General features: G+C 47.2%; 1 protein-coding gene across 1 annotated transcript in view; it reads right to left on the bottom strand.

The window, feature by feature from the left end:
- Nucleotides 1-16,027, bottom strand: part of LOC135213793 (uncharacterized) — a 293,734-nt gene extending 277,707 nt beyond the window's left edge. The window contains exon 1 of the mRNA XM_064247921.1: nt 15,918-16,027. The gene's annotated coding sequence lies outside the window, so the exon portion shown is untranslated. The remainder of the gene's footprint in view (nt 1-15,917) is intronic.
- Nucleotides 16,028-18,305: the final 2,278 nt, after the last annotated feature.

Genomic DNA, 18,305 nt, shown 5'->3' with positions numbered 1-18,305 from the left:
TCACTATCTCCAGAAACAGCCCCCTCCGATTGAACACTGAAAATAGGCAGCACTGCTTTTGCCTTGGCCAAGAGACTGCCATTAATCTTGAAGATCTTATCGCTTCTCGATAGTCTGAACGCCTTCAGACTCAGAGAGGAGAGATATTAGATACTTCACTAAGTGACGATGTTAGATTACACCGATTCTCTCGGGAAGGGTCTTTGGACAATTCTCTCTGAATTACATGACCTCTGTGAATCCAACTCTTAAAGGCCAACATGGTGGCGACTAATGCTAATCCTCTAGGATCATGAATAAGGGAACAACTTAAGAGGAAGTTCCTTCGTCTTCAATATTACGAAAAACTTAACGAAAGGACGCCCTCAGTCTTTCCTCAACTTTCGACATACTTCTAAGTGAGGATTACTCAGACGTCAGTAGTTGTTGCCTTCGATCGAGAAGACCCGCACGGACGTGCACTAGTTAACGAATCTCTTGAGGATCGTTACGTTCCGTGCCCAAGCCCATAACCAACTCTCTCTTCTTGAGCTATGAGAGAGCTGAGAAATTATCCGAGATGATTTGGACCACTCGATCAAAACTCACCCTTCGAGGAACTGGAGAGCCGACCAAATTGGCTTCCAATTCTTTCAGACAATGTGCCAGGACATCTGTTCCTCTGTTCGGATGTCTGGCACCCTCTCGCTATCACCCGAGGTGATCCTCAAGCCGTTGAGAGAAAATTAGAATTATTACTAGATCTTTGATGTTATTCCAATTTCTCCGTGAGGAAAACTGTAGAGGTCTGAATTGCTGTTTATTCAGGGGGAAAACAAGCTTCTCCAGCGAGGAAATGGTCCCCAGCAAACTCATCCATTCCCTCACTCAGCCTGCTTCCTTCCTTAAATAAGGCTGCGCTTTGCATAAGCAGGAGAGCATTATTATAGTGCTATGCCGCGGTAGACTCGTACAGAATTCTGATACCGTGCGGTAAAACCGCACCGAACAGGTATAAGAGATATCTTGTTGAAATTTTCTAAGTAAACGGAAGGCATGTTTATTCAGGATTACTAGAAATTTCCTCAACCCGAGGCTAAAATCCAAGATTGTAGGGCAGAGAGACGGCTTAGTCAGCCATTCCGCAGGGGAGAGAGACGTAACCAACCGCGCATGTCACAGAGCTAGCCGTACTGCGTAGATCACAGTAACAGCAGCCTTGTTCATTCATCGTCTCGCACTATCTGCCTGAGTTGCCAGCTACTCCCTTTACGAAGGAATGGGTATGATATTATCGAGCAAAAGGAAACTCTCAAGCAGGCATATTTAAACGAAACCGAATTCGCTAAATACAGAAGCTGAGTTGGTGTTGTCGTAACAATACCTGAAGAGTTGTTCTCACTCCGAAAACTCTTGAATGTTGAAGGGAGTGTCAATTAAATACATTAGAACAACAGTTCTTTCGGCTTCTATCCGCAGAGGTAAATACGATATGCGTATATGACTTGACCCATGCGTTAGCAAAATGACGCAAAGATAAACTACGTAAGTATTGTAGTAATTTGAACATCGAATTCTCTACTACATCTTTCCTCGACGAGGAAGAGAGAAAGAAAGGAAAACGACTGTCCATCGTTCTAATGAATGAGACCTTTTTAAAATAGAACTCCTTGACTTCGTTTGCCAAGAGAAGGGAGTAATATTCGAATAGAGATCATCAAGTGAGAACCGAGGATCTAAAACAGGGACCCGTTCAGTGTTCTTATGATATTGGACATAAGACTTCCTGGATCTAGTCTACAAGTCTTTTTCTTACTCCCCGGATGAGCCTCTGACAATGAATGAGAGCTCTTCCGAAATTTGTTAATGAGTTTATCCGCTTAAACGATAAAAACGTTAAAATCTATGTCAATGAGAACTACCCCATTTATGAGGGGTCCCCCACTTAAATGACAAAACGTTTAGTATCTTGACAATGGGGAAAACGTCCTTACTTGACAAAACAATTAGCACTTGCTAATAGGGGAAAACCCTTTAACATGACCGAAAGTCACCCAGGAATCCGAGTATATAATCTTCCCGATTCTCAGAGAAATCGATGAAGAGGCAAGAGGGATCGAAGGAAAAATTTGGGTCTGTCTCTCCGCTAACTCCGAATCCTTTTTTAAAAATTTCTGTAAAGGAATGTCCTGTGGAGAGTCTGAAAAACCTCCTCTTGACGAGCGTTTAGAAAGCGTCAAGCGTCCTAAGAACGTCCTGAACAGCAAATAAGACGCCGTCTACAAGTCTTTTCTCTCGCAAAGCGTCCTGCCGAGCTTCCACCGAAGCGTCCTGGCGAATGTCCACAAAAGCGTCCTCATAAGCGTCCTGCTGAGCGTCCTCAAAAGCGACCTGCTTAGCGTCCTGCTGAGCGTCCTCAAAAAACGTCCTGCTTAGCTGCGAGTGTGTCTGAGCAGAGAACACCAAGTCTTCTGAACGACATTTCAGAGAGGATCTCGTTGAGCGCCCTGATGCATGCAAGGCCCGCCAAGAGGCGTCCTGGCGAGCGACCTTGCCAATATCTCAATGTTATGACGAACCGAGTTTTGCGTATGACGTTGAATATTTTCAAGGGACGTCCTCATGCGAGTCTCCATGGAGAGCCGCACGCTGCTCCTGAAGTGTGTGAACACTAAAGGAAGACGTACGGCTTTCGTCTTCAAGACGGGCCTTAAAGACCTTCATACCTTCTTACAAAGACAGTGGCCGCCTGTGCAACAACTTGCGTCTTAGTAATGCAAAAGAACATCTCCAGAAACGCACTCAGCAAAGGAACGCCGAGCGTCCAAAAGACACCCTCGCAAGGTGCTTGCCGAGCGTCCTGGAGAATGTCTCTACTTATAGGAGACGGTCGAGCACCTCCAAAAGCTTCCTTACGTCTAAATTGCCCTTCTTATTAGCCGAACCAGAAGACATAAGTTGTTGACTGTGCAAAGCAGCTTGCCGGACGTCAAATACTTATCACGCTTGCTTTTTCGAAGTAAAGCGAACGTTACATAACGTAAACGGAGTGCCATGAGGAGAGGAGACAAATACAGAGTTACTCCTCCAAAAGGTGGAATCAAGAATGTCCTTGATTACCATATTCTTTTGGAATGCTAGCGAGGTTGAAACAGCTCTAACTTCATGAGCGTTCACTCACAGGAGGCTCAAATCACTCTTCTGGCAAGATGAATGAGCCTCCTTAAGATGTCCCTTAGGAAAAGAGCCAGTGCATTCTTCGAAAAGGGTAAATGTGGTCTCTTCCTGAGCACCATAAATTATTCCCGAAGGACCTCTTACTTCCTTCGTTTATGTAAATAAAATTTGAGAGCCCTGACAGGGCACAGGACTCTTTCATCCTCTCATGACGAGAGAGAGGACGTGAAGCGTCCTCTTCTCTAAAGCTTCTTAAGGGGGCGCGAGTCCTTCCGAGAGCTCCAACCCCTGTGTGGGGAGGACGCCTCGGAGGACGAGAAGCAATCCTTCAAGAATCGTGCACGTGCTCGATCTTCGGCAGCCTGGGAAGAAGCGACAACAGGACCTGCCGAAAGGAAGCCAGATCATCGTGAAAAACCCTAAACCCTCCTTCGGCTTTTGACATGCCCTCTCCCTGGTTTCCTGGGAGTCCGACAGAGGTCTAGGCCTAGAGGCGTTATGGGGCCGATCTGACGTTCCCTCCTGACGAGAGAGAGGACGTGAAGCGTCCTCTTCTCTAAAGCTTCTTAGAGGGCGCGAGTCCTTCCGAGAGCTCCAACCCTTGCGCAGGGAGGACGCCTCGGAGGACGAGAAGCAATCCTTCAAGATTCGAGCACGTGCACGATCTTTAGCAGCCTGGGAAGCGTCAACAGGTCCTGCCGAAGGGACGCCAGATCGGTGGGGAGCCCCCGTAACCCTCTTGCGGCTTTCGACATGCCCTCTCCCTGAGTCCTGGGAGTCCGACAGAGGTCCAGGCCTAGAGGCATTATGGGGCCGATCTGACGCCCCCTCCACAACACAAGGGGCACTACACTTCACAACACTGATTGGAGAGCGAGCACTTTAATCTAAGATTACTCGATGTAATCCTCTAGCAGACACTTCTTCTAGGCCCGTAAGCCATACCACAGGGTTAGGCAAAATAAATTCTACAGGAGGTTAGAAGGTTCATTATTTCTAACTTCTGTTTACTGTGGAAGAAAACTCCCGATTCTAACACGCTCTAAAATGCGTACATGAATCCTACTTCTTCCGTAATCAGTCACACATTACACTAATTACATTGATCTTAATGCAAAGAAAACATGTAAACGTCATATATACTAAGCGAGTGTCTACCGAAAGTTCCGGTAGCCTCACCTTACCCCATGCAGACAACAAAGTCTGAAACTAGGCTAACTAGCTTCAGACATCAAATGCAATGAAAAAATTTACGATAGCGTATGCCTAGCCACAAATCCAAGTCAATAATCGAAAGAATAATTAGGATACTTAAGCGGCTAATGAAGTTTCAAAATCCTAGGCGGAGGTCTGTAAACAGTTGTTTACCGACCGGCGACAGAAAAAAAATATGATTAGAAAATGGGAATGGTTCCTGATATCCGCCTCCCAGCGGCGGGAATGGGTACTACCACCTGGCCGCCCACTGCGTGTGCCGCGAATTTTGAAATTCTGTCGGACTTCAGAGAATACAGCTATATATATATCTGTCAGGTAAGTTTCATGAACAAAACAGTAATTAGTGAATATTTCTCTAAGAAAAATGCTGGGAATAGGCAAATTTTGCGCAAATAATGTGCACATATGTTCCATAGAAAAATCCACAAATAGGCGAGTCTGCGAATCTGGAATCGTGAATAGGCGGGGGTCAACTTTAACTTGTGCATCTTGTCAGTTAAAATGTGTTCATTGCACCTTGCACATCCTGTCACTTCCAGTATATTCAGTATACCTTATCTTAATCAGAGCTCGCATTTTACTTGTGTATTTTCCCTGACCTAAAAACCCTACTTTCCCACTGTGGTTCCTGATAATAACAGGATAGAATGTTCCGGTAAACTTGAACTACTCATTTGTTTCCTAAAGGACTGTAAGAAATCTGCAAAACACCAAAATTTTAACAATTTAAATCAGCCAACATAATCCAAAAAATGACAATTTGTCGAAAATTGCATTTTTCCTAACTATACAAACCTGAGGTCCTTTAACAATAGGAAGTAGCTAGCGGCAGCTGGAACGGTCGTAAGCTTCGAACAAGGGGAGAACGGTAGTTTAACTGCTTGTCCGATCGTCGCGCGCTGGGAGTAACAAATCACTTTTGCTTTTGGCCCATGCAAAATACGCAGAGTGAGGGGTGGCATGAGGAGGGACTATATGTAAAGGACCTCAGGTTTGTATAGTTAGGAAAAATGCAATTTTCGACAAATTGTCATTTGTTCCGATACGTAATACAAACCCTCGGTCCTTTAACAATAGGAAGACTCACTTTTGGTTGGGGGAGGAATCTGAGTCTTTTGATGAACAGACTGGTGTTCGTCCATCCCTGGAATGCCTCCCTGGTCGTAAGAGCGAGGGAGGGATCCAAGCCTCTGTCCGATTGATCGGGGTGTGCACCGCAGGATCAATGGTCAGACCTCTGGGCCGAGTACTAAGAGAGAGGCAAGCGTATCTCTTCGTACCAGCATTGTAAGAACTTTTTCCTTTACATGAGCAAATGTAAAGTAATGGGTTTGTCTCATGTTGGCATCCACTTCTCCCCCTTGTTGGAGAAAGTGGTGGATATTTACTCCTATCTCTAGTTAAAGAGATAGGATGGAGCTCTGTTGAATAGCTTACCTGCATCTGACTCCTTTCCAGCAAGGTAACGACCGTATCCCTCTGCCCACAGGTAGAGGTAGAAAAGATGGTGAAGAGAAGCCAGTCACTCTCTCATTCACGCATTCATTCTCCCAGTCATACCAGGAATCGATGCTGTTCTGCCTGCTCGGGTGCTGGGTAAGCTTACACAACGTGTTGAGCAGCCACCACAGGTCCCAAGGAAAAAGTATCCAAGGACTGTGGCAATATCCCGAAGGTAGAAGGACGTGAAGGTGGTCTGGTTGGCCCAGACACCTGCCTTCAGGACCTGCGCCACGGAGAAGTTCTTACGGAACGCTAAGGAGGGTCCGATACCTCTGACTTCGTGGGCTCTCGGACGGAGCGTACGGATGTCGTCGCTACCATCAGCTTCGTACGCTCTCCTGATCACCTCACGCAGCCAGAAAGAAAGCGTGTTCTTGGAGACTTCTTTCTTGGTGACCCCAGTGCTAACGAAGAGGCGTCGACACTAGGCCTGAGATGTCGAGTTCTCTTCAGATAGCGCCGTAGCGCCCTCACAGGACAAAGCAGCATCTCATCCGCATCGTTATCGGTGAAGTCCAGGAGGGAGGGGATCGTGAAAGACTCGAACCTGTCGTCAGGGATCGACGGATTCTGAGTCTTAGCTACGAAGTTCGGGACGAAATCGACGTCACAGATCCCCAGCCTCTGGTATGTTTAACATCATAAGAAGGCCATGTAGTTCCCCTACTCTCTTCGCCGATGCCAGGGCCAGCAAGAAGAGGGTCTTGAGGGTCAGATCCCTGTCTGACGACTCTCGGAGTGGCTCGAAGGGTCTTCGAGTCAAACTCCTAATACGAGAGTCACATCCCACGCAGGGGGCCTGAGTTTCCCTGGGTGGGCAAGACCTTTCGAAGCTCCTCATTAGCAAGGTATCTCGAACGAATTCGAGATGTCCAGTCCCCTCAGTTTAGGACGAGAGCCAGGGCGGCTCTATATCCCCTTAACTGTGGGTACTGAGAGGAGCTTCTCTCGGCGAAGAAACACGAGGAAATCCGCTACCTGCTGAAGAGTGGCTCTGAGAGGAGACAGACCCTGTCTACGACACCAACCACAGAAGACGGCCCACTTCCCCTGGTACACAGCTGCAGAGGACTGTCTGACGTGTCCAGCCATCTCTGTTGCTGCGCTACGAGAAAAGCCTCTCGTTCGCAAGAGATGGTGGATAACAGCCAGCCGTGAAGTTGAAGGACTGGACTGCGTGGTGGTACCGTTCACGTGTGGCTGGGCTAGGAGGTTGTGCCATGGGTGTCGTTCTCTCGGTGCGTCCGCAAGAAGAGCCAGCAGGTCCGGATACCAAACGGCTTGAGGTCGTTTGGGAGCCACCAGGATCATTCTGAGATTGGGAGTGACCAGCGCTCGACTGATCACTTTCCGAATCAGACAGAAGGGAGGAAAGGCGTACGCGAAGAGGTTGTCCCAGGGGTGTTGGAGAGCGTCCTCTGCAGCTGCCCATGGGTCCGGCACAGCTGAAAAAGAAACCTGAAGTTTTCTGTTGTGCCGGGTGGCGAACGAGGTCTACGACCGGTCGCCCCACAGGTTGAAGAGCCTTTGCCGCCACATCTTGGTGTAGAGACCATTCGGTCCTTATCACCTGATCCCGACGGCTGAGCTTGTCTGCTACTACATTCCTCTTGCCTGGAATGTAGCGTGCTGACAGCTCTATCGAGTGAGCCGTGGCCCACTCGTGCACCTGCACTGTCAACTGATGGAGTCGGAAGAGACACTAGCCCCCCCTGCTTGTTGACATATGCCACTACTGGTGGTTGTCGCACATCAACACCACTGAGTGTCCCACCACCGCGGTCCCCGCCGAAACTCTTGGAGAGCGTTGAACGCCGCCTTGAGTTCCAGGACATTGATTGTGAAGGTGCTTTTCCGTGATGGTCCCACACACCTGCAGTCAGCAACTCCTCCAGGTGTGCGCCCCATCCCTCGGTCGATGCGTCTGAGAACAGAAGCATCTCCGGGGGGGGAGTGCGTATAGGCACTCCTCTTAAGAGGTTCTTGTCGTCGAGCCACCAGGCTAGGTCCTGCCTCACCTCGTCCGTGATAGCCACGGGAAAGTAAGGAGGATACCCTGGCCTGAGACCTAACTCTCCCTTTAGCCTCCACACTGGAGAGACCGTAGTGAAGACGCCCGTGAGGGGACTAACTTCTCGAGTGACGACAATGGCCGATCACGAACTTGCCATTGCTGTGCTGCCTGTTCCTGCCGCGACAGGAACCGGCCGGCTGCCTCCCTGAATTTGCTGATACGCAAGTCTGGGGCGGAAAGATTTGCCCTGCTACCGTATCTATCAGCATACCCAGGTACTTCATCTTCTGCTTGGGTTCGAGATCGGAACTTCTCGTATTTAGTTTTTCACGATCCCCAGATCGCGACAAAACTTGAGGAGTTCGATCTCTGTCCCTGTAGCACTGCGAGCGGGAGCTCGCCAGGAACCAGCCAATCGTCGAGATACCTCAGAAGACGTATCCCGTTCGAATGGGCCCAAGCGAACACCAGAGTGAACACTCGCGTGAACACCTGTGGGGCGGTTGAGAGACCGAAACAAAGTGCCCTGAATTGGTACCCACCGTCCCGTCGAAGATGAAGCGGAGGTACTTTCTGGAGGACTGATGGATGGGTATTTGAAAATACGCGTCCTTCAGGTCCACTGAAAGCATGAAATCGTTCCCCCTGATCGAGTCGAGCACTGAGCGTGCCGACTCCCCATCGTGAACCGCGTCGTGCGAACGAAGCGGTTCAGGGAGAGAGGTCTATCACCGGGCGCCAGCCCCCCGATGCCTTCTCCACTAGGAAGAGGCGGCTGTAAAAAGCCCGGTGACTGGTCCTCCACGATTTCTACAGCTCGTTTCGCCAGCATGGTCTGATCTCCTGTCGAAGAGCGTTGTCCTTTGCTGAACCCCGGACATAGGTCTGTAGATGGACCGGTTTGGAGATGAGGGGGGCCGAGACTCGAAGGGTAGTAGATATCCCTCCCGAAGGACGTCTACTATCCAGTTCTCGGCGCCGTAGCGCTGCCAAGTCGCCCAATGGCTCGCCAGGCACCCCCCCACTTCCGGCAGCAGGTGAGGGGGAACGCCGTCCCTAGCGTTTCCCTCCTCGTTTCGACTTCTTTCCAGCACCTCCTCGGGGAAAGGAGGGTCTGGGAGGAGGGCTGGTTGCGGCCTCCTCTCGTCAGAAGTCGAAACAACTGGAGTCTTCACACGGGGTTTGGACCGGTGCAACCGTCTTCGCCGCCGTGGAAGCGCTAGCCAAGCTCTTTGGTTGCCGCCGAGTTACTCGAGATTGCCCAGAAACCTTCGAGACTGCCTGGTGGACTAAGCGGTCACTCTCGTCAGTGCGCCGCCGTTCCACCGCAGCGTCCACCATCTCTCCAGGAAAGAGAGCTGGGGAACTCCTAAGAGGTCCATTTCGTAGCCCGAGTGCCGCCTCACGCCCAGCCCCCTTGGTCACTCGGGTAAGGACTGCGTCCCTACGTCGAAGAACCAAGTTGGCCCACAGGTTAGCAGTCTGATGGGTCGAGGTAAGAGATTGCTCTTCCTCCAGACTGGCACAGTCTCCTAAAAGAAGCGTCGTCTTCGAGAGCAAGAACTCCGGAGCCGGCCGCTACTTTGGATATTGTGAGGGACCACAAATCCAACCAGGAAACTGCCTGGAATGCTGCCATAGCGGTAGATTCCAGGGCAAGTGCCTCCTGCTGCGAGAACCATAGGTTCTCCGACAGGAGCTGCTGCAGGGACACACCTGGAGTCAGCCTCGCTAACTCCGGGTTAACCTGTTTCGGCAGTATCGGGTCTCCTGATGGCACGTAGAATCGCCTCTGCCGCGTAGAGGAGGAGGAAGCAGCTTAGAGGACCGTCCGGATTTTAGCGAGTCCTCAGTCCTGAGACGAGATTCTCCACCTGATCCAGGACTGCGTCCGCAAGCTCTGATCGTGGCAACCCCATCGTCATTTTGGGCTCCCTCTTGGGACCCAAAATGACTCGAGCCGGGACGTGGGCTCTGCTGGTGGTAGCGGCGATCCTTCCGCGAGGTCATTATGCAGACGCATCAGCTTAATGACCTCTGCGAAATTCCTCGTATCTCGGGCGTCACAGCGTCTTGTGGAGTAGGACCGTCCAGTCCCTCAGCAAGAGCATATCCCTCGATACTCCTCCTTCAGAAGGAGGAACAGCGACAGACCCCTGACAGTCGCCTCCAACTACTTGCGCGTACGTCCTGGTCGGTCCTAAGACCGTGCCTGAGCCGTACGGCGTCATAGCCGGGTTCACGAGCGGCGCACCTCTCGTGATCGCTCCTTTGTACTCTCGCTCCTCCCGGTATAGCCCGAGGAGGGTTGAAGGTACGGGAGAGGCAGACCTGACGCTCCCCCTCGCTCGCTGGCAGGACCAGCGTGCGTGAGGGCTGCTGCTGATCGTCAACCCGCGGTGACGGTCGAGCAGTAGGCCTAGCGTCGCCGCTCGCCTGGGGGCGATTGGCTCGGCTGAGAACGTCGAGAACCGATCTTCTAGCGTCAGGCGGAAGCTGCCGCTGGTCACCGTCTCCGCCCGGTCCCATCGGGAGCGGCGGACGGGTGACCTGCTAGGCTCCCTTTCGCGTCGAGACCGGCCAGCGGTCCTCTCGGCGCGTCAAAGCCGCTGGTACCAGCCCGTGGCTGGTACCGGTTTGGCGGCCGTGGGGACTCCTTCCTCGCCTCAACCCGTGGCCGGTCAGCGACCGTCACGTCAGCCCGAGCAGCCAGTTGGTCGCTGCGAGCGTGCCACTGGCCTGGCGAGAGTCGTGTGCACGACTCTCGCCAGTCTTCTGCTGCCGCGCCGCTGTCTTGACGGCGAGCGAGCTCGGACGTCAAAACTTTGGCTGGACGGTCCCTCTTTGGAAGAGCGTCCACTCGGTGGTGCTTCTCGCGAACGAGAAGCGGCCGAGACGGAACCTGGTTTAGCGGCAGAACCAAACCGCTAGCACCAGGTGAGGACGCACCAGCCGAGGCTGATGCACCTCTGGTCCCGCCGACTTCTTCTTTGCAGAAGAAGCGACGGGCCCTGTACCCGAAGGACAGGAGGACCAGCAGAAGAGCTCCCCAACTCGCCTGAGCGAGCCGGGCCCTTAGAAGATCCCGAAGGAGTCTTCTTAGGGGGGGAGGAGGCAGCCTTCTTCTTCTTCGGCTGTTTAGGCCTTAGAAGTCGAAGGGGAAGGAGAGGCAGCAGACGACGAAGAAGACGATGAAGACGACGACGACACCTTCTTCCTCTTCCTCTTCTTCTTCGCCAGGCTCCGCAGGACAGACGTCAGGTCTTCCATCCAGGAGGGAGCCGGGGGGGGGGGGGGGGCAGTTGCCGAAGCAACAGGGCCCGACTGCACCTGTCCGGAAAGACCTGAGACTGTTACAGCAACACCAGCAGCAGGAACAACAGGAACAGGTCCGGGAACAGCAGGAACGGCAGACATCTGAAATGGAATGTGCAGGCCTATCTGAAAAGAAAGAGTAGCTGGAACGGCAACAGGTACGGCAGGCAACGGCAGGTACCACGGGAGAGCCAGGCGTCCTGTCGACAGTCACCGTCATCCGTGGCACTGGCGGCAGTCCAGGGGGGTACTCTTAGGGCAGCGGAAAGTCCTGGGGTGGTCGGCAAAGGAAAAAATCCAGGTGGTGGTGGCATCGTCCTCTTTGGAACGGCGGCAATGGGTTTTTGTACTGCCACCGTGGGTGTCACCGACATTATATGGGGCGTATATACCAGATGTGGTGGCATCTCATACGCTGGTGTCGTTAATGTGGTAGTAGTGGTGGTCACCGCACCATGAGTGACCACGCCGACCCCGCCAACCGCTGAAGCAGCCCTGGATGCTGGGCACTGCTGCAGTCCCAGCGACTCCCACACCTGTCCCAAGTCGTCCTTCGCTGATGGCACACCTGCGGGAAGCAACAGTCGGGTTAATTGGAGGGCTTCCCCGCGCCTGGGGGGCGAAACACCCCCCCCAGAGCGGACGGAAGATCCCGAGTACAGCTGTACGTCCGGGTAGCGGGCGCCCTCCTCCACACTCGACGATCGAGAGAGGAAAGGACTCCGCTACCCCCCCCCCGCAGGGGAAGGCGCGAAACGTGGGGGCTGGCCGGGAGGCAGGAAAGAGGAACGAAGTTGTCCGTCACCAAAGGAGTCACTGGACTTTCCGATGATTCTTGGCCGGCCTAAGTCTCTTCCTGCCCTCGTACAGCACCCACTGCGCCTCGGACCAATTCATCAAACCACACATGGTTCGTGCGGGAGCACTCTCGCCCCCCGACAACGAGTACAAACCTCGTGGGGGTCCACCTCAACGAATGACCTGGAACCCTCCACATTTACGCCCCTCCAGCCCGGGACACACTCTACGGGCGACTGGAGGGCGCGGTGATATTTCCATTTCTTCCAATTCACTCATTGCAAGAATAATAGAATTGAGAAAAAGTACTTACAATCACTCCTGATATACAGAAAGAGAAACAAATACTCAAAGTTGAAGCAAACGACAAAGCGGGCAGAGCGATGGCGAACACGTCCTTCCCACACACGGCCGAAAGCAAAAGTGATTTGTTTACCTCCCAGCTCGCGCGGCGCGCGACGATCGGACAAGCAGTTAAAATACCGTTCTCCCCTTGTTCGAAGCTTACGACCGTTCCAGCTGCCGCTAGCTACTTCCTATTGTTAAAGGACCGAGGGTTTGTATTACGTATCGGAACAAACAAGAGTTCCACATCTGCACAAAAGGAGCCGTGACTCAGAACTAAACCCAATATTTTCAGGAATTTCACAAAATCAAACTCCCAATTAATAAGTGAAACTTAAAACAACAGAACCAACCAGGTTTCATATTTCCCAATAAAAATAATAAAAGATTTTTGTAATACCCTGGGCATCCACAATGCACTGACTTAAAAAGAAAATCCATTTGGTAGCACCACTCTTGTGGCTGTCAAAACATAAAGCAATAAAATCACAAAAGTCCAAAAATCTCCAAAATTAAGAGCTGGTATGTACGTACTGAAATTTAAGTAAAAAATCAGTTCTAAATTACATTGCCCTAGGTTAGTTGGGGGGTACAAGGGGGCTTCTAATGATCAGGTAAGGAACTAACACCCTACGTTAGGTTAGTTAGGGTTGCAACCATACTGTATAATTTACAGTGCCCTGGATTAGGCAAGATTGAATTTATACTTTTATTTCACTATTTTTATTTTCATCCACCCAAAAGTTCCTCTTTCCCACTGTGGTACCCTATAATTGTGAAATATTGGAATGGAATGGAATAAAGGAATTAGGCCAAAGGCCCAGGACTAGGACTTATGAGGTCAATCAGCACTGGAAAGGAAATTGAAAGCAGGTAGGTTTGAAAGGTGCAACAGGAGGTAAACTTCACAGCTGAACTAGCTAGTATGAAATAATGGTTAGAAGAGGGTGGATAGCCAGTTAGAAGAAAGATACTATGGGGTAATGGAGGTACAGTAAAAGGAATGAAAGGGGTCACAGCTAGGGAACACAAGGATGCTGCAAAGAATCTTTAGTAATGCCTACAGCATACCTCATGAGGTACACTGATGGCACTATACCCACCTATGGGGATGGAATACTGGAGGACCTAGCTAGGTAGTACCTATAGTAGTACCTAAACTTAACCAATCTACCTGACTAAAATATAAAGAGTACTTAAGGTTTAAAGAAAAAAATTTGAATATTACTAAAATAGCCTTCCAATACCGTAGAACTTTACTATGCTAAACACAGTAGATCTAAGCCTGTATACCGCAGTGAACTAGACTAACAGTTGACGTTTTTCTATAGAATTTTACCTCCTGAACAAGAATTTAAAGTAATATTTTTTTTGGCCAGCTGTAATTAGCCTGTAATTTACCTTTGAACTCTATCCTACGGTAAGGGGGACCAATGGAAATGCGGGGTTTTGGGTGGGGTAAAACACTTGGGAGAATCGTCCCTTACAACTCTATCTTACAGTAAAGGGGACCCATGGGAAAGTGGGGTTATTATGGGTGGGATAAAACACTTGGGGGAAGGTTTTCTGTGGTATTGTGTTATTTCCTCTTATTTATGACATTTGAAACACAAAATACAAGCTGAAATAAAGCGATTAATAAACTAATATTAATTGAGCCGTTACATAGCCAAAATCCACCTATTACTACTGCTATTCAATGCCAAATCCTACTACACATGCGCCAATCCTACTGCGCTTGTGCCATGTTATAGGGGAGCTTTTGTTTCAGACACTGACCTAAGTGAGAGAAATAATGGGGGTTTGGGGGGGGGGGACATTTATTTAACCCATCATGTTGCATTGCGATAGGAACGAGTGGAGAATTTGGGGGGACTCATGCATTAAGTTACATATACATATTCCTTTTCCTCATTTGTTTTATAATCGTATAATATCATTTAAAGCTTTTATTTCTGTTCTGTTTATCATCGTATTTGTTTAATATGTGCACTGACTTGTTCCCACTTCATAATGTTGCCCTATGTATCTTACAATATTACGTTGCAATTGAGGGCAGGCCCCTGAAAGTCGCCTGAGGTTTTGGGACGTTTCGATACCTTTCTGTCAATGACGTGAAATTGATGGTTGCTTGGAGATATTCCATACATGATTTATACACGATTTGTACACTGGTCACTCTTTCCATATTCACGTCTGGCTGTTTTTGTTCCATCGTCTTACAACACATTGCTCACCCATAACAATTTCTTTGCTAAAATTTTACCTTATTATTAAAACATATTCAAATATTACATTCTTACATTTTACAGACATTCCAATTTACACATTTTTCTCTCTTCTTTTTCTTATAGTAACCTTTACATGCCTTTCTGACCCATAATTTCTTGTTTAAAATTTTATTTATTATTATAACATTTACAATCATATTACATCTTTCTTAAAGGGGGGGTATGGGGGGATGGCCCCCGGTAACACATTCTAATAGTAGGTTAGGTTAGTAACCAAACCTATATGTTACACTTCTAAGATTGCCTTTCTTTAAGGGGAGGTTAGGTTAGTATCATAACCTATATGTTACACTTCTAAGATTACCTTTCTTTAAGGGGGGGGTTGGGGGGGGCGGAGCCCCTGATCAAGTTGTTTATGTTTCTTGGTCTAGAACCAAAACTTCGAAGATTGTTCAGTCGAAGTACTGTTTTCCTATGTTATTTTACTCACTTTACAAGAGTTTAATGTAATATTTTGCCGGTCAACTGTAACTAATCTGTTATTTGAACTCAGTACATCGCACCCCTTGTACCATCGTGTAGTCTTCAAAGGTGAATTACAGTTTAATTACAGTCGGCCAAATAAATATTTTAAATTCTTGTTCAGCAAGTAAAATAACATAAGAAAACGCCAACTGCCATAGTCTACTTGGTAGCTAATTCTATACAAGCATTCCGCATCGTTCGTCCCCACAAATATGAAAGCCACCAGGAATTGGGGCATCAAATGTATTTCGCCATGTTAATTACAGTCGTCCGAATAAATATTACTTAAAATTCTTGTTTAGGAGGTAAAACTGCATAGAAAACCCGCAACTGCCATAGTCAAGGCCGCCACAGATTACCTAGTAATACCATAGGACCTAGATCTTCCATCTACTTTAAGAATGCAGGCTTAGAATTATCCCAAACACAAATGACAAATAGGAAAAAACATGCTGAGGGAATAGACCTAGCCTAGGCTATAGCCTACGACTAGTAGGTACCAGGTAGGTATGACTTAACCAGTCTTGATTTTAGCCAACCTAACCAGGACGCTGTACCCTAACCAGGTTGAGGGGGCCAAGCAACCCCCAATCAAGTTGTGACCCCTCAATCGGCATTTTCCAAGAAAAACATCGTACCTAGCTAATACCTAAAGTTGAATAATAGGTAGCTAATCACATGTACCTTACCTACTAGAGGGTTTTGTATCAGCGACTTGGTGATGAAAGTAGGTAAAAACAATCTATTGAATCACATACAACCAAGCTCAATAATTAAATGTTCCTTTTCATTGGTAATATATGCTTACTTACTGAAGGTGTTCCGTCCTACCAAGAACCAGACTGTTACGAAAATATGAGACGTTAAGTGACAAGCAAAATACCTGTGACCTGAGTAGAAGGTGGACCGTGGAATAACAGTCTATACTTAAAAACCAGCGTTGCCAACTACAAGTTAAATGAAGTTTGAAACAAGTAATGAGGTGTATTTCTTTTGACCGTCGTCACATTGGTTATAAGAATCGATGAAATGTTCAAAGTTAAATATGGATATTCATAAAACACTACGGATAAACACAATTCCCTATGTCAAATAGCGATCTGCTCAGCGAAATGGCACCTACTTTGACCATTTCAAGGCCTGCGGTGCATAGGTTTTCTTAAATATCTTTTTAAATATCAACTGTATCTTCTTGAAATTTTGGCCCAATATGTCTTAGACCTTCCGCTAATGTATGGCAATATAACTAAGTATCTAAAATTATTAATAATGGCACTTTACTCTTGAACATTTCCAATTTTCTTTGCATTTGACTGAGACTTTCGCTGTTAACAAATATGAAGAAAGTGTACCAAATTAGTTTATGCAATAAAGTTTATTTGTGTTTCATTATTTTGGGAGATTATTATGACCTCTAGGTTTATTTAGAGTGTACTGGAAAATATACCAGCTGAAAATTAGAGGGGCAGTAGTTACAAGCTGTTCAGGTGTGTTTATATTGTAGTCCGACTTGAGCAGGCATTTGAAGTCACCCATAGCAGCAAGTATACGTCCATACAACTATTTCTGCTATGGCAATCATGTTGCAGCATTGTCCTCGTGGATGTCGCAGTGCATTTGCATTAAGGCTTTTCATTGCCTATGATGCAGAGAAGGTAGACAACAGGCTAATGATTTCTCTGAACAGGTAAGTAACAATCTCTTTAAGGGTTTCCTTTACAGTGTGAATTTATGCAACTCTCTTATCGAGCGGTACAGTAACTGTTCTGGAACTGTGCACTAACTCTTGTTTTTCTCATTCCTATAACCCTTCTGCCTTCAGGAGACAGTTCTATCACTTTCTTAAATTATTAGTTCCCTCAGTCATTCCCTTTTACAACCATAGACAAATGAAAGTCTGGAGTTTATCCCAATGGTTTTCAATATTTAGTGAAGAAATCAATATGATTTTTATAGAAACTGCTCAATTATTTTATGCATTTATGATACAGTAAATTACAGTTTTATAAATGACTACATTTTAAAAGTGATATTGAAGTAAAATTTTAATCTTGCTGAAGATAATTTTATTTCTTAGAGAAGTATACTTTTATTTGTATTGTTTATATTTTAGTTTGCTAAGAGTTTTAATATTCTTGCACTATTATGAAAATTCGTTTTTTCATATGTAAAATTTCCAGAGTTTTAATTAGCTCTATATTATAGCTATACATAATCTTGTCTAAAATAATCTGTCTAAATGCTTTTATAATGATGTAAATTTTTATGAAATAACTAATTTGTACTACAATGTTGTAAAATTTTCAATCCAATGTAAATTTGTAATAGCCAGTGTTAATATTGGAATAAAGCTTATTATTATTATTATTATTATTATTATTATTTCTCTCTCTCTCTCTCTCTCTCTCTCTCTCTCTCTCTCTCCTCTCTCTCTCTCTCTCTTATATATATATAAATATAAATATATATATATATATATATATATATATATATATATATATATATATTATATATATATATATATATGTAAGGCCTAGGGTTTTTGATTAATAATATATTGTCCATGTGTTCTCAGTGACCTATGGAATGTGGAGAACAGTGTAGAGGTAACGACCCGAGAGTAGCTGAACAATGAGTTTCTAGGGGTGGCGTGAGATAAAAATGATTAGTTCGACAAGTCAATGCACGACAGTTTATGAACTCTTCTCAAAGTGCCTTTGTGAAACTGGATGCAGCTAGAACCGTGAGGCGCTAACGAAGTGTGTGTTCGTATGTGCGTGTGCGCTTCTTTCTGTTAAAAGAGTGTCATACCCAAGCCTATGGGAGGATTTTGACAGAGGGTCTTCAAGTCACAGGCAAGAATGCCGTGGCGTTCGCCGGGGAGTTTTTGTGACATAGTGTTTTAGTGTCTGGCTGTTTGGGTGAGTGTTGAGTTACTTTAGCCAAAGAGTGGCTTATTATCTGTTTGACATTTTTGTGATGATATCCAATGTTTAGCCTCTGTCTGTTAAACTTGTGTGTGTACTTACCGGGATGTGTTCTGTATCTTTGAAACAGACGATTCTGGTACTTCTGGAATGCAGGGGGACAAAGAATTCCCAGAGGGGTGTAAACTTTTTTGGTGACTAGACAATGTACAATTTCGGGGTTTTTTGAGTTAGTCTGTAAGACTGGATTACTTGATTGATTGATTTATTTAT

Source organism: Macrobrachium nipponense, chromosome 43, assembly GCF_015104395.2.
Source record: "Macrobrachium nipponense isolate FS-2020 chromosome 43, ASM1510439v2, whole genome shotgun sequence".
Taxonomy (NCBI): Eukaryota; Metazoa; Arthropoda; class Malacostraca; order Decapoda; family Palaemonidae; genus Macrobrachium; species Macrobrachium nipponense.
Note: the sequence above shows the minus strand (reverse complement) of the source record. Positions and strands in the feature narration are given on the sequence as shown.